At 41.5% G+C, this 17,649-nt stretch overlaps 2 pseudogenes; one reads left to right on the plus strand and one right to left on the minus strand.

The window, feature by feature from the left end:
• The first annotated feature begins 1,376 nt into the window (after window positions 1–1,376).
• LOC147438076 (uncharacterized) lies at window positions 1,377–5,088 on the plus strand (annotated as a pseudogene).
• Window positions 5,089–6,261: 1,173 nt separating this feature from the next.
• Window positions 6,262–13,857, minus strand: LOC147438077 (uncharacterized; annotated as a pseudogene).
• Between the last annotated feature and the right edge of the window lie 3,792 nt (window positions 13,858–17,649).

Here is a 17,649-nt window from a genome sequence, read left to right on the forward strand (position 1 = left end):
GAATGCTTGGCGGAGAGCAAGAGTCTCCAACTCTCGACAGTTTACAAAGCAGCTCAAAGGCTTTTTCTTGGACGTTGGCTAGTTGGTGCAATTCGTATGCATGAAGAGTGAGAGGGTTGTGAGATGATGGATATTTTGGTGGGCTCCATACCTTAAATCTCCATAGCGCCCTATTCTGTGCTTTAAAAGATCAAGATAGGCTTGTTCGGGGCTCAATACTCACAGTCAGGAGCCAAAAAAAGAATGGGAATCTCCTGTGCAGTTGAGGAGTTTGGTAGAGAGAGAGGGAGAGAGAGCATTTTCTAGGTGGCCAAAGGGTAGACGAAGGGTTGCAGGAGACTCGAGAGAGTGAGGACTGAAGAGCGGTTGTGGAAGTGGGGCATGATAATGATCAGCAACAAAGAAGCACTATGGAAGAAAGCATTCCAGCTGGGTGGATATTGCCGAAAGTTGGAAATTAAGCCAGTCCTCGGAATCCCTTCTCCTTCTGTCTTTCCAAAGTATCCTGCTGCTGCCACTGTATGGTTTATGGCTTTCTTGAAGGTGTTGCTTGGCAGAGTCCGTCTTCTAGTTACAGGGTCTGATAACCTTGCAGAGGTATCCAATCTCGGAGCTGAAGGATAGTGCCCCATGGCAAGACCCTTATCTTGCTTACCAACTTCACCTTTTGCACCGACACTGAATCCTTTGCCTTGTATGGCGATGGGATAGATGTAGCATCCGGTTCTCTCAGTGACATTATCCCTGGAGCACTTGAACATCCTTCTCTTCTTGATAAACATATCCAGCACTTCATCATGATCATCATCCACAGATTCTGGAATAGGTAGTACATGCCCTCGTCACTATGTGGCACGGTTGGATTCCAGAGGGGATCTATGGTGGGAAAGGAAAGCGGGAAGCGAAACGTAATCCTAGCCGTCCGGCGAATCGGTGAACTAGGGGTGAACTAAGATATGGTGAACTAGGGGTGAACTGGGGTGGAAAAGCAAATTGCACGTCTTTTTAGGAAGATTGATTAATGATTGGAGGTGAACTTGGGGTAAACTAGGTCTGAAAAGTAGATTTGCACATAATCCAAGGATAGTTAAAGGGCAGTCATTATTACTTTGAGAAGACACATTTTAAAAAGCCAAACCTTCACATAGGGGGACTCTAATGTGCACGTATAGTGAGGAGAGAGAGCTTTAAAATTAGTGAACTAACAGTAAACTAGGGTGAACTAGAGGTAAACTAAGGTTTTTGTACTTCACCATAGTGAACTAGGGGTGAACTAAGGGTAAACTAGTGGTGAACTTGGCCTCGCCTGTAAATGTGGGTTCATAGAGGTGAACTAAGGATGAACTAAGAGTGAACTAAACTCGGCTTCCTACAATATGGAATCACTTGAAGACCATGCGGGCAACGAGATCATATTGGACCTAGAGTGGGAGAGTGACTCAAGCAATAGCAACACATGTGATCAAGCTAGTGACTCTGCGAGCTCCTTTGAAGGTGATGAAGTCATATCGCAGAGGACACAAACAAGGTTACCTTCCTTCGATCCACTAGCATATGTTTCTCCTATTTTCTATTCTTTTGAAAGGAGTACTTATGAGTTGATGAAGAATGTGATTAGGGATGACACTTTAATCACCTTGGCAGTGCTTAAAGCTTGTGATACTAGAGGGGTGCTAGATTTGGGTAGATGGAGAAAAGTGAAGGAAGGTTTGTGCTTGGGACAGCCTGAAGATGGCATGAGTTATCTTTGTTTAACCTCATCATCTTCAAATCTCAAGATATCTTATCTCGAAGAATGGCGGAACATTGTCCAAGGTTGCCACACAAAGGGGTATGAACAAAATCACTTGGGGATGGAAGATACCATTAGAACGATCAAGTTAGAGTGGTGTGTGGACATTAGAAGACATGGGATTCCACTTGACTATGTGAAGGACCTTCTCAGTGCTTGTGAGTGTAACAGATGGAAGGAATACTTAGAGGCATGCAATAGTGCCAAAAGAAAGCATACATATGTGCGTTTTCCGCATCACAAAAGTGTAGATGTATCAGAAGTAAAAGCAGCTTTGGTGGATATTATGGTTGAGCATAAAGTTAGGCTTGTTATGGTCCATTCCACTAAGAACCATGGTATTTCTAAGACCACTATCAATTACATTTGTCATAGAGGTGGACAACCCCATAATAAAGGTACCAAAAAGAGGCTTAGAAAAACAAAGAAGTGTGGATGCCCTTTCAAAGTCAAAGTAGAATATCTTGATGGTAACAAAAAGGCATCCATTTTGTTGTTTCCTATTCATGAAGGACATACCCCTGGTAGTCGTGAGGATTTATACCACTTACCTGTCCACCGAAATGTGATTGAGTGTTGCATGGAAGATCTTTTTTATGTTGGCAATGCACGAAGTGTTGCAAAGATGTCCTTATCTTAAAGAGCAATTACATAATGAACGGTCTTCTTCCGTTGATCAAGTGACCTTCAGATTCTTTATGATACAAAGGGAAGTTTCAATGATGTCATTTCAAATACGAAATCAAGGTATTTATTGTGCTATCTCTTTGATTCAAGTACACTTTGTAATTTCTAGTGGTGAAACTAATGCATTTTAGGTATACTTCTCATTTTGTGCTCCAAGGAAAACTTTCTAGGGATGATTGGACATGTATGTTGACCAAGGCTACAATGCTAAAGAAGCAGGGAAAGGTATCCATAATATATTGTGCTCGTTTGTGAGAGTTGTAGTGACCAAAAGTTATTTGAGCATAATGCCTATTGAAGCTTTTTTTGTGAAAACATGTAGGTGTGCTACAACCAACCTTACAATCCTCATGCAACAAATGACACTGAAAAGCCCTTTATTCTTATCATTCAAGACCAATGGATGTTGGAAATGGCTATGCGATTCTCTCGGCATAACTCATGGGCTATTGATAGCACTTTTAAGACGAATGCGTTTGGGCTACCACTATATGTTGTTGTCTTGCCAAACCAACATGGTGTGGGTATTCCAATTTGGTTTATGATGTGCTCTAATGGCCCAGGCTCAGACCATGAGAGGATAGCATTAGAGATAACATTATCTACAATCCTATCTAGAATGGGGAATGTTAGACCTACCGCCCTTGTCATTGAAAAATATGCTTTAGAGCTTGAAGCATTCTCAAAGGTCATCAATGGAGATGAATATTGTTGACATTCTTATGAAACGGGACCCCGAGAGCAACGTTTTTGCCACATTATTGTGTGTTGGTTCCACACAAAGAAAGCATGGGTGGAAAATCTTCTTCCAAAGGTTTGTGGACTCTTCTTTGTGAATGCAATGCATGTGTGGGTCTCTGTGCACCTTGATAACCAATTGTTCTTTTATTTTGTAGGTACCAAAAGAGCTCCAAGATCATCTTTATTCATCAATGACAACACTTATGCATGCCTTCAACGAAGTAGAATTTGAGAATCACTACCAAGAACTTCTTCAACACTATGCAGCTCATGTTAATGTGCAGAGGTATGTGACAAATGGTTGGTGTGGACGTGACTGCCCATGGCGCAAAAGATGGCCCAAGTTTAGTCGTTTATTCAACTATGGAAATGTTGACACTACCAACTTAGTGGAGAGATTGTGGCAATACATAAAGTATACCTTATTAGACGCGCGGATCAATAGATCGATTGTGGATCTCTTGCATGCTATTGTGGGTGATTCAACAACTGGCACTAGAATGGGTGGTACTTTATTAGAGTTCTTCAAAAAAAAACAAGAAATAGGTAAGACAAGCCCTCATGGATTGAATTCTCTCTTTGTTATGAAAGAGGAACCCTAAACTTGATTTGGTATTGTTACTCTAGTTTACTCGGGCTGCTACAACATCCGGGGCTCTTCAAAGCAACACACTACGCGATTACATGGTGGGGAGAAAATACTAAAATTGTATGAGGTTGATCCTTCCACCTTGGAAATTGTGAATGAGATGACACTATTATTCAAGGTTTGAAGTATTTCTAATACAAGCCACTGGCATCATGTGAGCATGCAATGCAACTACTGTGATTGCCCAGATTGGGCAAGCGGGTGTAAACACCTATATGCACTTCACCTAATCATAAAAAAGTACTTTCCACACTTGTATCCCTTCATTCCAACTGTGGATAATGAGCATGCCGTTGATAAAGATCTCCAGAACACAGAAGATATCAATGAATATTTCGCAGGCAACTCAATTGAGGATGGGGTTGATGATAATGAGGTCTTTAAATGTGTAAGCGAGGTCAGAAGTATACTTACAAGGATTGAAGAAGTCTTGAAGGACAATGATCCGGCTCAAAAAGCAGTCTTGTTACGTGAACTCAACATTTGCAAGGATACCTTACTAAAGACCTCGCCACCGAAGGTGATTGAGATGCCTATGAGAGGAAGTATACGGTAAATACAAGCACATGTGACTCAAACAAGACTTGGGCATGGGAAGAGGCCACAAGAAGTGGAGCCAAATATAGAGGTTTATGAAGCAGGGACATCCCAACCAACAAATCGAGCTCACGTAACTGGTATATTGCGAAGGAAACATCAACGTGGCAGGTCTCGAGTCCGATTTCATGAGACACCACGAATTTGGTGTCCACATTGTTGCACCAAAACATTCATGGTTGACCCTAGGGTTACCATTACATGTGCAACTTGCCATGCATTATTGCCTTTATTGTCACAACATACCCTTCCGGATGGAGAGGCCTACCTAATAGATAAACATGTGAGAATATGTGATATCCCAACAAATGGTATGCAAGATTATTTCTTGTACATCGAGAGAAACCCCAACAGATGAGAGAGACTTTACAATGGTTCAAGACAATGGTGAAGTTCTCCGTAATGTGTTTGCATCCCAATGGAGGCTTGTGCTCGTATGAAGGATCCATTTTGGTCATGTATATTATTTGGTTTAATCAAGGTTTATGTCTATTTCACTTCTAGTTACACTTGTCTTGATACTCTTCCATTCAATATATGAATTTACATTTGGTATGCAATATGGTATGCTCTAGGAATTTTTGTGGTGCTCACACAAAATCAATCCCTAGTTCACCCTTAGTTCACTTTTAGTTCACCCTTAGATTACCCCTAGTTCATTCCTAGTTCACCCTTGTCAAGCCAAAAACAATGCTCATCCCTAGTTCATTCCTAGTTCACTCGTAGTTCACCACTGTAGGGAAAAAGCTCATGCTCTCGGGAATCATTCTCATATTAGGTCTCTAGTTTATCCCTAGTTCACTCCTAGTTCACCCTTAGTTCACCACTACATGGCCAAAACCATCCTCTCGGGAATCATTCTCAGATTTCCTCCCTAGTTCACCATACTACAATTAGACTAGTTCACCCCTAGTTCACCACTGCAAGGCCCAAAACCATCTTCTCAGGAATCATTCTCAGATTTCCTCCCTAGTTCACCATACTGCAATTAGACTAGGTCACCCCTAGTTCTCACCCTTAGTTCACCACTGCTAGGCCCAGAACCATCCTCTCGGGAATTATTCTCAGATTTCCTCCCTAGTTCACCTTACTGCAGTTTGATCTGGTCCCTAGTTCACCCCTAGTTCACCCTTTGTGCACTCTTAGCTCACCCTTGGGTCACCCCTTATGCCTAGTTTGTATCACAAATGGAGGCTTGGTTGTCATGTAATTTGCATTACCTTAGTTCAAGACTTGGCTCCTTATATTTTGTAGCATATCCTCGTTACCATTTGAGCTTTTTACCCCTACAATAATTGGTATATCGTTGTCATGTAATTTGCATTACCTTAGTTCAAGACTCGGCTCATTATAGTTTGTAGCAATTCTTAGTTACCATTTGAGCCTTTAACCCCTACAATAATCGGTCTATCATTTTGTGTTGATCACCCCATTTCTCGCAAGGTTGATCTTCACTCTTAGAGAATTAGAATCGATCTTAACACATCATTTCTTACATGCTCACACATTATTTTTTACATCATAACACATCATTTCCCACATCGTAACACATCATTTCTCACATAGCAAGAGTAGATGCACAGAGAGACATATTGGAGGAACCAAGATGGATTATATTGCATTATGCTCTCAAAAATTACATCACAAAAGTTTTTCATATAATAACGCGATTTCCAACACATGGGATAAAAAAGAGGTGCTACATAGATATCCTAGTATGGGGTGTCCAAAACACATTATCCTTGCACTCCATCAAGTCCTAGAGACTTTTTGCTCCATGCTATAAGCTCCTCTTTTAGCCTTTGAACAGATTGGTGCTTGAACCAAGTCTTTGTGAGTTGTACATCAAACATAGAGAGTTAGTGAACCATGTAAATCACTAAAAAATAGACCATCACATAAAGTTAAGTGTTTTTTCAATGAAAAACATTTACATACCCAGCTCTTTCATCATTTGCCAAAGGCCCCAGCAATAAGATGCTTCATATAAGCCATGACATAAAACCCACAATCATTGGCATTTGGTTGACGAGAACCTAAAGACATGCATCAATTTTTAATAGTGAAAAATCTGTTACCATATACATGTGGTAGTGATGTGTGTGAACACACTAGGACCGCCGGGGCATTTCTTCCCTCTTTAGGAGGTTTTTCCCCCCGTGCATTGTATATACGCCCATCACTCTAGGGCTATCTATCTTTCCATTGCACACTAAGTAACACACTCTCTATTGTGTGCCTTGAGCTTCCTTTGTCTTCTCTAAGATGTGTGTGGTATCAGAGCAGGTCACGTCCTCCCGGGCTTAGTCGCCAGCTGCTCCAACACACGCCTCCTCACTTTCTCCAATTTCAGTGAGCTTTGGCGAGCGTTCACAGGTCGACAAAAAATTCGGGGAAGCTCAAAGAGCCTGGTCTGCTGAGAATTTTGATTTGGGCTCATTTCGGCCTCCATTTCCACTACAGGCAGTACTGCACAGGCTATTTTGTCATTTTGTGCAGAATTTCTGTCAGTGCCGTTTTCTGCATAACAGGCGCCTTATAGTCTTCTACGGTTTGTGCTATATAGCACAGGTTGTTCCCGCTCCATTTCTCCTATTTTCGGGCAGTTTTCACATCAGGTGCAGCATTTACCATGGCTGACAACAACAACACAGATGTGTTCAAGATGTTTGCTGATGAGGACAGGTTGGATGGGGACAACTACCCTATGTGGGCTTATATGATGCAACATGTTCTTGTGTCAAAGGGTGTCTGGAACATTGTGCAGGGCATTGATGTACGTCCTGGTTCTGAGGATGTAGGCGATGTTGAGGATACAGTTGCAGGTCTTGCTGCAAGGATTGCAGCTGTTAGAGTTGTTTTGCCTATGGCAGAACAAGCTCGTTGGCATGTTAAGGATGCGCAGGCTCATGCATTGATTGCGTTGTCTGTGAAGCGCACCATTGTTCCTCACATCCGTTCAGCAAAATCTGCAAAACAGGCTTGGGATATTCTAGCAGGTCTTTATGCAAGCCGCAATGAGGCTAAAATTGCTTTGCTGCGTAAAGAGCTGGAGTCAAAGATTATGCATGAGGAAGATGATATGGACACTTTCCTTGCTAGTGTCAAGGATATCAATGAGCAACTTATTTCTGCAGGTGAAGTCATTTCAGACAGTTCCCTTGTGCAGACTGTTCTTGATGCCGTACCAGATTCCTACCAGAATTTTGCTAGTACTTGAAGACTGATGACCCAAGGAAATCCTGAAGTTGTCAAGTTCGATGCATTATGCACATTGCTGTTGCAAGAGTCACTTTCTAAAAAAAACAGGACTAGTCAACGTGCAATTGAACAGGCTTTTATTGCTTCTCAAAAAAAGGGTGGTAATAGTAATGCAGCCACTTCTTATGGTTCTGCTGCGAGTGGCAAAAATTCTATTCCTAATGCTTCTGCTGGCAGCACTTCGTCTGGCAATTCTGGTGATAAGGGCAAAAAGAAGATGCGTTGCCATTATTGTAAAGTCAATGATCACTTGATCAAGTCGTGTCCTAAGTTCAAGGCCAAAGAGGCTAAGAAGAAAGAGGGTGGTTCCATTGCAAATTCTGGTTCCACTACAAATGCAGCCATTGTTGAGTCTTCTGTGAAAGGAGACTGTGTTGCTGATGTTGATGCAAAATGGGCTTTTAGCGCAGAGTGCACTTACAATCCTGCTGTCCATGATGCATGCTTGTCAGTTGCTGCAAATTCACATGTGTGGTATTTCGACAGTGGTGCTGCAAAGCACATTACCTCACATCGTGAATTGTTTACCTCTCTCGAGTCTGTCCCTCATGGGAATTCAGTCACTTGTGCCAACAATGCCTCTTATCCAGTTCAGGGAGTTGGAAAAATTGTGCTCACTACTGCTAATGGCAGCTCCTTCACACTTGTTGATGCACTTTATGTACCTGGGATCAAGAAGAATCTCTTGTCTGTATCTGCACTTGCTAGACTTGGACTTGTAGTCAAATTTGTGGATGACAGATGTACAGCTCATGATCTCAGTTTTGGTGATGAAATTGTTGCATCTGGGCTTTTGTGTCGTGGGCTGTATAAGCTCACTTTGTATGACAAGTGTGGACAAAATTTTGCAAATGCTGTTGCAAATTCAAGGGATATTTCAGATGCAAAACTTTGGCATGCACGTTTTGGTCATCTGAATTTTGCTAGTTTGTTGCGTTTGCAGAAATCTGATATGGTTGCTTCTTTGCCACCTCTTGAAGCACCTATCAAACATGTTTGTGAAGGTTGTATTTTGGGTAAGATGCAGCGTTCTAAATTTCCAAAGGATGGTTCAGTTCGAGCCACTTGCAGGTTGCAGGTTGTACATAGTGATGTTTGTGGGCCCATGCAAACTCCATCCTTGGGAAATTACCTGTACTTCGTGACATTCATTGATGATTACTCCAGGCATGCATGGGTATTTCCGCTTAAAGCGAAGTCCGAAGTTTTTATGTGCTTCAAACAATTTCTGGCTATGGCTGAAAATGTCTCGAAATGTACTATGGGCACCCTCCGTTCCGATCGAGGGGGGGAGTATATGTCTCATGAATTTAATGCATTTCTGGCTAGTCGTGGGATAAAACACCAATGTACAGCGCCTTATACGCCTCAGCAAAATGGTGTTGCTGAGAGGAAAAATAGATCACTGACGGAAATGGCACGATGTATGGTCAAAAGTCAAGCTTTACCGCATTCTTTTTGGCTTGAGGCCATCATGTGTGCCACTTTTGTACTTAACAGGTGTCCTACGAAAGCTTTGCAGTGTATTACTCCATATGAAGCATGGCATGATAGAAAGCCTTCTATTGAGCACATGCGTGTTTTTGGTTGTTTGGCATATGCTTTGGTGCCACAAGTGCAGCGCAGAAAATTGGATGATAAGGCTGTCAAATGTATTTTTGTTGGTTATAGTGCTGAAAGCAAAGGTTACAGGTTGTATCATCCGCAAACAAAACATATTCTGGTTTCTCGGGATGTAGTGTTTGTGGAAGATTTTGTTCAGCCCTTACTGTCATGTACTAGAGACAGTAATGTAAGCTCACAGGACATTTATGACACTTTGTTGCCTCTTTTCAGTGGTGGAAATACGAATGTAAGTTCCAATGAGGCAAATGTACAGCCTATGGGGGTTTCTGAAAATGTTTTAGATCAGTTACTGATGCAGATATACATGATCTACTTCATGAGGAAAGGGCTGAAAATGAGCAGGCTAGAGGTATGCCAAAATGGCTGGTGCACACTTTGCGTGACAGTAAATTGGATACACCTTTGTCTAGTCGTACTCGTTCAGGCTCTCGCCATGCATCTTATGCATCAGATTGTTATGCTTTGGCTGTGTCTAGCTTACATGATGTTGAGGAGCCTCTGTCTTTTGATGAAGCACAAAATTTAGAAAATTGGATGGCTGCCATGCAATCAGAATATGATGCACTTATAGAAAATGACCCATGGACTTTATGTTATTTGCCTCCTAGCAAAAAGGCCATTGGTACGAAGTGGGTTTACAAGTTGAAACGCAAGCCGGATGGTGAGATCGATCGCCATAAGGCTCGACTTGTTGCAAAGGGTTATGCACAGCAAAAAGGCATAGATTATGAAGAGACTTTTTCTCCCACTTGTCGTATGACTATTGTGTATTTTCTATGTGCATTGGCAGCTCATTTTGGTTGGGATGTACATCAATCAGACATTGTTACTGCTTTATTGAATGGTGACATATTTGAGGAAGTTTATGTAACGCAGCCTCGCGGTTTTGTCATAAAAGGACAAGAGGACAAAGTGTGCAGATGTAAGAAGGCTTTGTATGGGTTGAAGCAATCTCCTCGTACTTGGTATGAGAAAGCTGACACTCATTTGGTTAAACGATGCTTTCGTAACAGTCCAACAGAAAGCACATTGTATGTAAAGCGTGAGGATGATGTATTTCTCATTGTGGTTCTTTATGTCGATGATTTGCTGATCACTGGACCAAATGAGAGACATATTGCTGAATTTAAGGCTGATTTGAATGCTACTTTCAAGATGAAAGATTTGGGATTGTTGCATCATTACTTGGGTATACAATTTAAGCAGTGTGATGGTGGTATTGCCTTGTGTCAGAAAAGTTACATAGAGACATTGCTATGTATGTTTGGACTTGAGGATTGCAAACCTATTGCCACTCCCATGGAAACAGGTTTGAAGTTGAGTCTACATGATGCTTATGATCATGCTGATGTCACTCTTTACCAAACTGTTGTTGGCTGCCTCATTTATGTATGCAACACGAGGCCGGATATTCAGTTTGCAGTCTCACAGGTCAGCAGATTTATGCATAGCCCAGGGTCTAAGCATTAGCAGGCTGTCAAGAGGATTTTCCGCTACCTTAGTGGCACTTTACATCTTGGCTTGTTTTATCCCAAGGGGGGATCATTGCCGCCAGACTTACACGCTTTTTGGGACTCAGATTGGGCTGGTTGTTTTGACACGCGAGTGTCCACAAGTGGTTTTTGTTTCATGCTTGGTAGTTCATGTATATCATGGTTGAGCAAGAAGCAACCTATTGTGGCCACTTCGAGTTGTGAGGCTGAGTACAGGGCAGTCTTCACAGCTACGGTTGAGTGTGTATGGCTCAGACGCCTTATGGCTGATTTGGGTGTTGGACAGGACACTGCCAGCACTATCTACACTGACAGTCAGAGCGCATTGGCAGTTGCGAGGAACCCAGTTTTTCATGCTCGCACAAAGCACATTGAGGTGCATTACCACTATGTCAAGGAGAGGCTTGCAACAGGAGAGATCAGCTTGGCTTATGTGCCAACACAGGACAACCTTGCAGATATTTTCACAAAGGCATTGTCTCGTGAGAAGCTTGAAGCTTTCCGCAAAGCTTTGGGTTACTCCCCTTTGTGGACTAATCCTGTCCTCAGGGCATGGCACTTCCCTTTACTCATGTGCCAGCTCTCGTTCACCGCATCACTCGAGGGGGGATTTGTTACCATATACATGTGGTAGCGATGTGTGTGAACACACTAGGACCGTCGGGGCATTTTTTCCCTCTTTAGGATGTTTTTTCCCCCGTGCATTGTATATACGCCCATCACTCTAGGGCTATCTATCTTTCCATTGCACACTAAGTAACACACTCTCTATTGTGTGCCTTGAGCTTCCTTCGTCTTCTCCAAGCTGTGTGCATTTCTTTGCAACCCTAATTCCAACAAAATCATATAAATTGATCGTATGAACATGACAACACATGCGTACAACACTTGAGCCATTGACACACCTCAGGTATTTCTAGTGGTGAAAGTCCTTTTCTTGGTTTTTCCATGAACTCTTTCAAACCCTCGTTCGAACAATTGTGAGATAGAATCTCAAGAACCCTACAAGGAAAGCTCTTAAATCCAACTCTCTCACCCAATAACCTCTATATTCCTTACCACATACATACCTATAAACACTAGCAAGATAGATTGTGCCATTAGAATCCGGCAATGAATTGAAGTACATGATAGCATGTGAATCCCATGGAAATTTGTCAAGCTTTTTGAAGTGATTGTTGAAGATGACATAAAGGACCCAATGGTTCCTTAAACAAGACATAAATATGCAACAAAATAACCATGGCAACCAAAGGTACATCACATCACTTTCAAGCTAAAAGAAAGTGAATAAAGCATACCTACTAGCTATTGGTAGAAAAAGGAACCAATGTTGAGACATATCTAAACCTTGCAAGTAATTCTTGATAACTCCAATGTCTTTATGGTGATGTAGTGTAACATAGTCATACCATAAACTTTGCAAGTAATTCTTGATAACTCCAATGTCTTTATGGTGATGTAGTGTAACATAGTCATACCATAAACTATCCATGAGTGTAACATAGTCATACCATAAACTATCCATGAATCAGACTTTGTCTAAAATCTCTTTAGGCAATGTGTTTTCTATCCAACTATCACCATAAAAAACAAAGACATTGCGTTGAAAACTTACATGATACACGAAATATTTTTGAAAGCATAGAAATGAGCTTTAAGCTATACTTACATCATAAACAAGTTCATTGTTTTTGTGGAAGCTTTGGCATGAGAAATATCTTCAAGCATTTTCATGTCCACTTCCGAAATTATATTAGATCTATGAGATCTAAAGTGATCTATGAGATCTAAAGTGAATCGATGATCCACTTTCAAAACTATATGTCAAAGCAAATTCAAACATTAACAAATGATAGAGAATGTCAAACCTTTAGAGGATGGTAATATTCACCTTGATTTTATGGACTCATTGCCATTACTAATACTTGCTTCCAAGTTAATTCCCCCGTTGTTTATCACCAAAGAAAGTGGCATGTCGCCTTTGCAAACAGGAGAGTCACTAATTTGGATTTGCTTTGACGAGCCAATGGTCACCCGAATCTAAAGTATATTGACAAGATCAAGAGAAGCTAAGTAACATTATTTACTATATGCATGATTTATATGACTACATGAACAAAGTTTTACCCGTTTTCCTCTTTGAATGGACAACGAATTTTCAAGCAAGGAAGCACCTAGCGGTACGGGAGTACCCTCTATGAATTTCTTTTTTTTTCCTTGCTTCACGGATACAAGCAAAGGACCATGACCATCATCCAATTTGAGATTTGGCTACAAGACATGCAACTCATTTAACACCAAAACTCATGCAATACAATTAGTCATTTAAATAACGACACTACATGCGACATACCGGAGTACATGCTTGCTCAATATCAACTTTCTCCTCTACCTTTTTGTCCTCTACGTTTTCCTCTTCCTTATGTATTTTTCCATCGGGGTTACGCTTCTAAAAAAGGTCGAGAGCGTGGAGCAAAAAAAACTTAATCCTTATAACAAATAAAAATTGATGATTGCGATATATATGCTTACATTCATTTCGAAGCCACCATCAATCCCTTTTTGTATAGCCGCCATGCGTGCATCTTTTGTGCTCATGTAGTACCCTAATGCATTGGCCATTTCTTTCTACAAAAGCTTCTTTCGATCCATTTGCTAGCTTCTCACTCTCATCGAAAGCATTCCATTTCCGAAGCAAGGACTTCTCCCTCCCTTGTTGGTTTGTTTCTCTCGAACTTATAAGACGCATCCTTGAAGCGCACCTTTGATTTCTTCTCGTATGTGTTTGCCCTTGACAAAGTCCGATTCATCATGCCTCGAGGTCAACCACCCTTGCGTAGCGGGATATCACACTCAGTGCCATGATCATCTCGAAGATGGTCCATCATATCGACCCTCTTCTCGTAACATATTTTGTTAGCCCAGCACTCTTCCGTTGCAATGCATTGCCGAGTTTTTCTCCCATTGTCACGCACAATTTCGATGTAGAGCGGCCTCGCATCTTCCATCTCTCGTGATTGTTTATTTGCGAGCTTCTTGAAGCGAGACGCTTAATCGATTACACTCCCCGTAAAGCTTAAGGTATGGTATTAGGCTTAATGCTCAGAGCTCCCAGAGCATATGAAACTATGGTACGATTTGCAATGCTTCAATGTTCGGAGCATATGAAACTATGGAGAGATTTGCAATGCTACAATGCTCAAATAAAGTAAAGCTTAAATGTGGTAATAAGCAGGTAATAAGCACGGCATGAAGCGAGGCCTGCAGGCATCGAAGGCCGGAGTATGGAGAGCAGGAAGAAAGCCTAGTTTTTGAACTACGGGTGCAAAGTTGTGTCGTGGCTAAACCACCTGGTGCACACTTGCTAAACTAGGTAGTGCAAGGTGAACTGGGGTGGCAGGTGCTCGAGTTGGCGGGGTCGAGGAGGACGCAGGATCCGCAGGATCCGCAGGATACAACTAGCATTGCAGGCATGAACTGCCTTGGCAGGGGCTCGTGCTGTGGGAACGAGGAGCACGCAGGATACGCAGGGGAAGAGAACACTAGTAGGGAGGCACGCAAGGCGGAAATAAGCAGGCCCGCAGTTCACCGAGGGCCGAGGCGTAGTTCATCGAGGCCGCAGTTCACCAGAGCATTGAATTCTCACGCTCCCATTTCATTCAGTGCGCCGCCATCCCTTGAACCGAGGTCCCCCGCCAATCGGACGGCTCTCATCGCCCCTACTCCCCCAACCCTCGATCCCCTCTGGAATTCAGTCGTGCCACATAGTGACGAGGGGCAGCCGCCTCTTACCTTTCCCTTTATCAGCATTCAAAGATTCACCAGGAGATGCCCCCATCATGAGCTGCAACATTCTGTGGAGAGAAAGAGAGAGAGAGAGAACACTCAACTTTCAAGTACTTGTAAGAGAAAGAACGAGAGCGAACTGGAGCAAGGAGTACATTGTAGAGAGAGAGAGAGAGAGAGCTGCACCGATAAGGGAATTAGAGAGCGCTTCGGTCCTTGGCAAGGTGTACGAGAGAGAGAGAGAGAGAGAGAGAGAGAGAGAGAGAGAGAGAGAGAGAGAGAGAGAGAGCGCTCCGGTGATTGAGGCCTGTGCAAGGTAAATCCGCCTCTTCGCCTTCATTTTCTCAGCCGGCATCCCAATCCACCAAATGGCTCCGTCCATTACGTGGACTCCCTGAATCCCCTTCTCCATAATAGAGTAAATAGATTTGTTTTACCTTGCAAACCTCAGCACCTTCCAAGATTCGCATGGGAAAAAAAAAAACCAAAATCGTTACTACATACTTATTACACACTCAAAGTTGTGTTTTCAACACGACACTATCTTTCAACATACTAGCATTGCTTGTGATACAAATATCTAATTTGGCGATTATTATTGAAATTATTGTGTCCATTTTTGTTATAGATGAGGTGCAAGTATACAAGTAGTCTCCATGCATTTGTTATGAATATATTTGCATTCCAAAAAGCTTCTATGAGTGTTAAATTTATTTGTGTAAATATCATATTGGTTTCTTTGAAGGATGATGGTTGGGCAGTTGCATATTACTCAAATGAAATGTTTTAAGATTTTTAAACTAAGCTTTAAAGTTATTTTGTAGCTTCACATTAAATTGTTGGAGTGTTTCTTCAATTTTTTGAAAGTTTTTTTCAAAAAAAAAAAAAACCTAATGTGCTTCTTGAGGTCTTGCATTGGTTTAAGTAACAACATATATGGAATTGGATATCGAGGAAAGCCAAAATGATATTTATGTCCCTTCTTTGAGTATGTCTTTGAGAATGTCTTTTTAGTTATTCTTGAGCATACTAGTATTTATATTAATACATTTTTCAATGAAACTTATCATGAGTCATTGAACTATCATGCATTCCAGATCCCTATAATGCTATAGTCATGTTGACTACCACAACCTTGAAACATTGTGACGAATTAGGTCTCCCCAATCTCAAAAAATTAAAAATTCTTTCTTAACATATTAAGTGCATAAGTGAAGGGTGAGTTTAGAAAATGAAAAGACAGATGAAGATGAAAAGTCAAAAGACACATGAAGGTGAAAAGTCAAAAGACGGATGAAGGTGGAAAATCAAAAGACCTTTTGTGTCCATATAAAGAGGTGTTTCTCTTCTTTTTTATTTTTCCTTTAACGTTTTCTTCTCTTTAAAGTGCTCTCTCTCTCTCTCTCTCTCTCTCTCTCTCTCTCTCGCAATGTTGTATACGTCTTTTTCAACTAATACTATTGCAAATCTACGTGCTTCGTCATTGCCCATTGCTACAGTAGCGCATTGTTTTGAGAGAATCTTTGAATTAGAGAAGAAAAAAAAAAGAATACCACCTTTCCTCTAAGTATATGACTATAATACTATAGTCCGGTTGACTACCACGACCTTGAAGTATTGCGATGAAGTGGTCTACCACCTTTCCTCTAAATATATTACGATCTTTGCTTAACATCTTTTCAATGCAGATAATATATAGAGCATGTAATTGGATTAGATTGAATCAATGTTTTTGGATATGCATTTTCACTCTTGCATTTTCTATGTTATAAGTCTTTGATAAAAAATAATAATGTGGTTCACCATTAAAAAATTTAGAAAAACTTGGCTCACCATAAAATTCGTTCTCTTCAATATTGCTAATGGATGATTTGCTTCACACAGTGTAATATATGTGATCTTGTCATTGTAATCAATGACCTATCGTGTGGTTGCAAATTTATGAACATAATAAAATTTTTATCATTATATTCATAATTGATATTGGTCAATTCTTCTAAGCAATATTGAGATTTTGTAACATTCATATATATGTTCAACTTTTGAGTTTTGATAGATGCTTAGGATAGTTTGATCACTAGATGTCGGACCATCTATGACTAGTTTTGCACCAGTTAGGATTGTGCTCGGTCTGAGCTCGAGGATTGGTGTATATTTCTGATGTTCTTAATACTATCCACTCACAATTGTGAGTTTTGCAAAAAAAAAAAAGAAAAAAAAAAGATTGTGCTCGTTGATCCATCAAAGGAAGATCTTATTTTATCTTTGGGTCAAGGCTTAAGCTGATAGAAAATGATGTTGCACGTTTGATAATTGATGGATTATTCAACTATAAGAAAAAGGTGACGTTTTGTCGTCACTTTTATTCGTCATTTTGATAGAAGCATCCTCTATGCGTACAAAACTACCAACACTTAATATGTGTGTAAACTAATGTAGTAACCACCCACCATAACTGTAATGGTGTTAGAATTATGCAAGCCGGTGGGTGGCTCTAGCGACCGCACATGGGTTGGGGGGCCCTTCGATGGGTTGTCTGGGGACTCATCGCTCTTCTCAAGGAGAGTTTTGGATGGGCTGCAGGTCCAGAGGCCTCTGTGGAGGGGTCGACGCAGTCTAGGGATAGGATAGCTCCGGGGATGGGCCTGTCGATTGTTCCCTCCCTCCATGGAGCCTTGCGATGGAGCAACATATCCTCTTTTTGGATACGCGGCTTGGCGGCTGCCCTCCCTCAGCTTGAGGAAAAATCGCTCGCAGGCTTGGTTCCTGTTGGTGTGGCGGATGCTTCAGTCTGTTGGCTCGTCGGCATGCTTAGCTCACCTGGTCTTGGTTTGATGGCTTCGGGATGTGGAGAGTCTTGCTCGGATCTGGTTTGTTGCTGAGCTGTGGGTGGGAGGTTCTTATTTGACTTATGATACATGGATTCGGAGGGCTGTGGTGGTACCAAGTGATGGAGCTCATGGATGGGCAGTGGGCAAGTGGGAGTTGCCCTCCTCCTTGGTGGCAAACACCGC

This window comes from Adiantum capillus-veneris, chromosome 17, assembly GCF_014529385.1.
Source record: "Adiantum capillus-veneris isolate H3 chromosome 17, ASM1452938v2, whole genome shotgun sequence".
In the NCBI taxonomy this organism is placed as follows: domain Eukaryota; kingdom Viridiplantae; phylum Streptophyta; class Polypodiopsida; order Polypodiales; family Pteridaceae; genus Adiantum; species Adiantum capillus-veneris.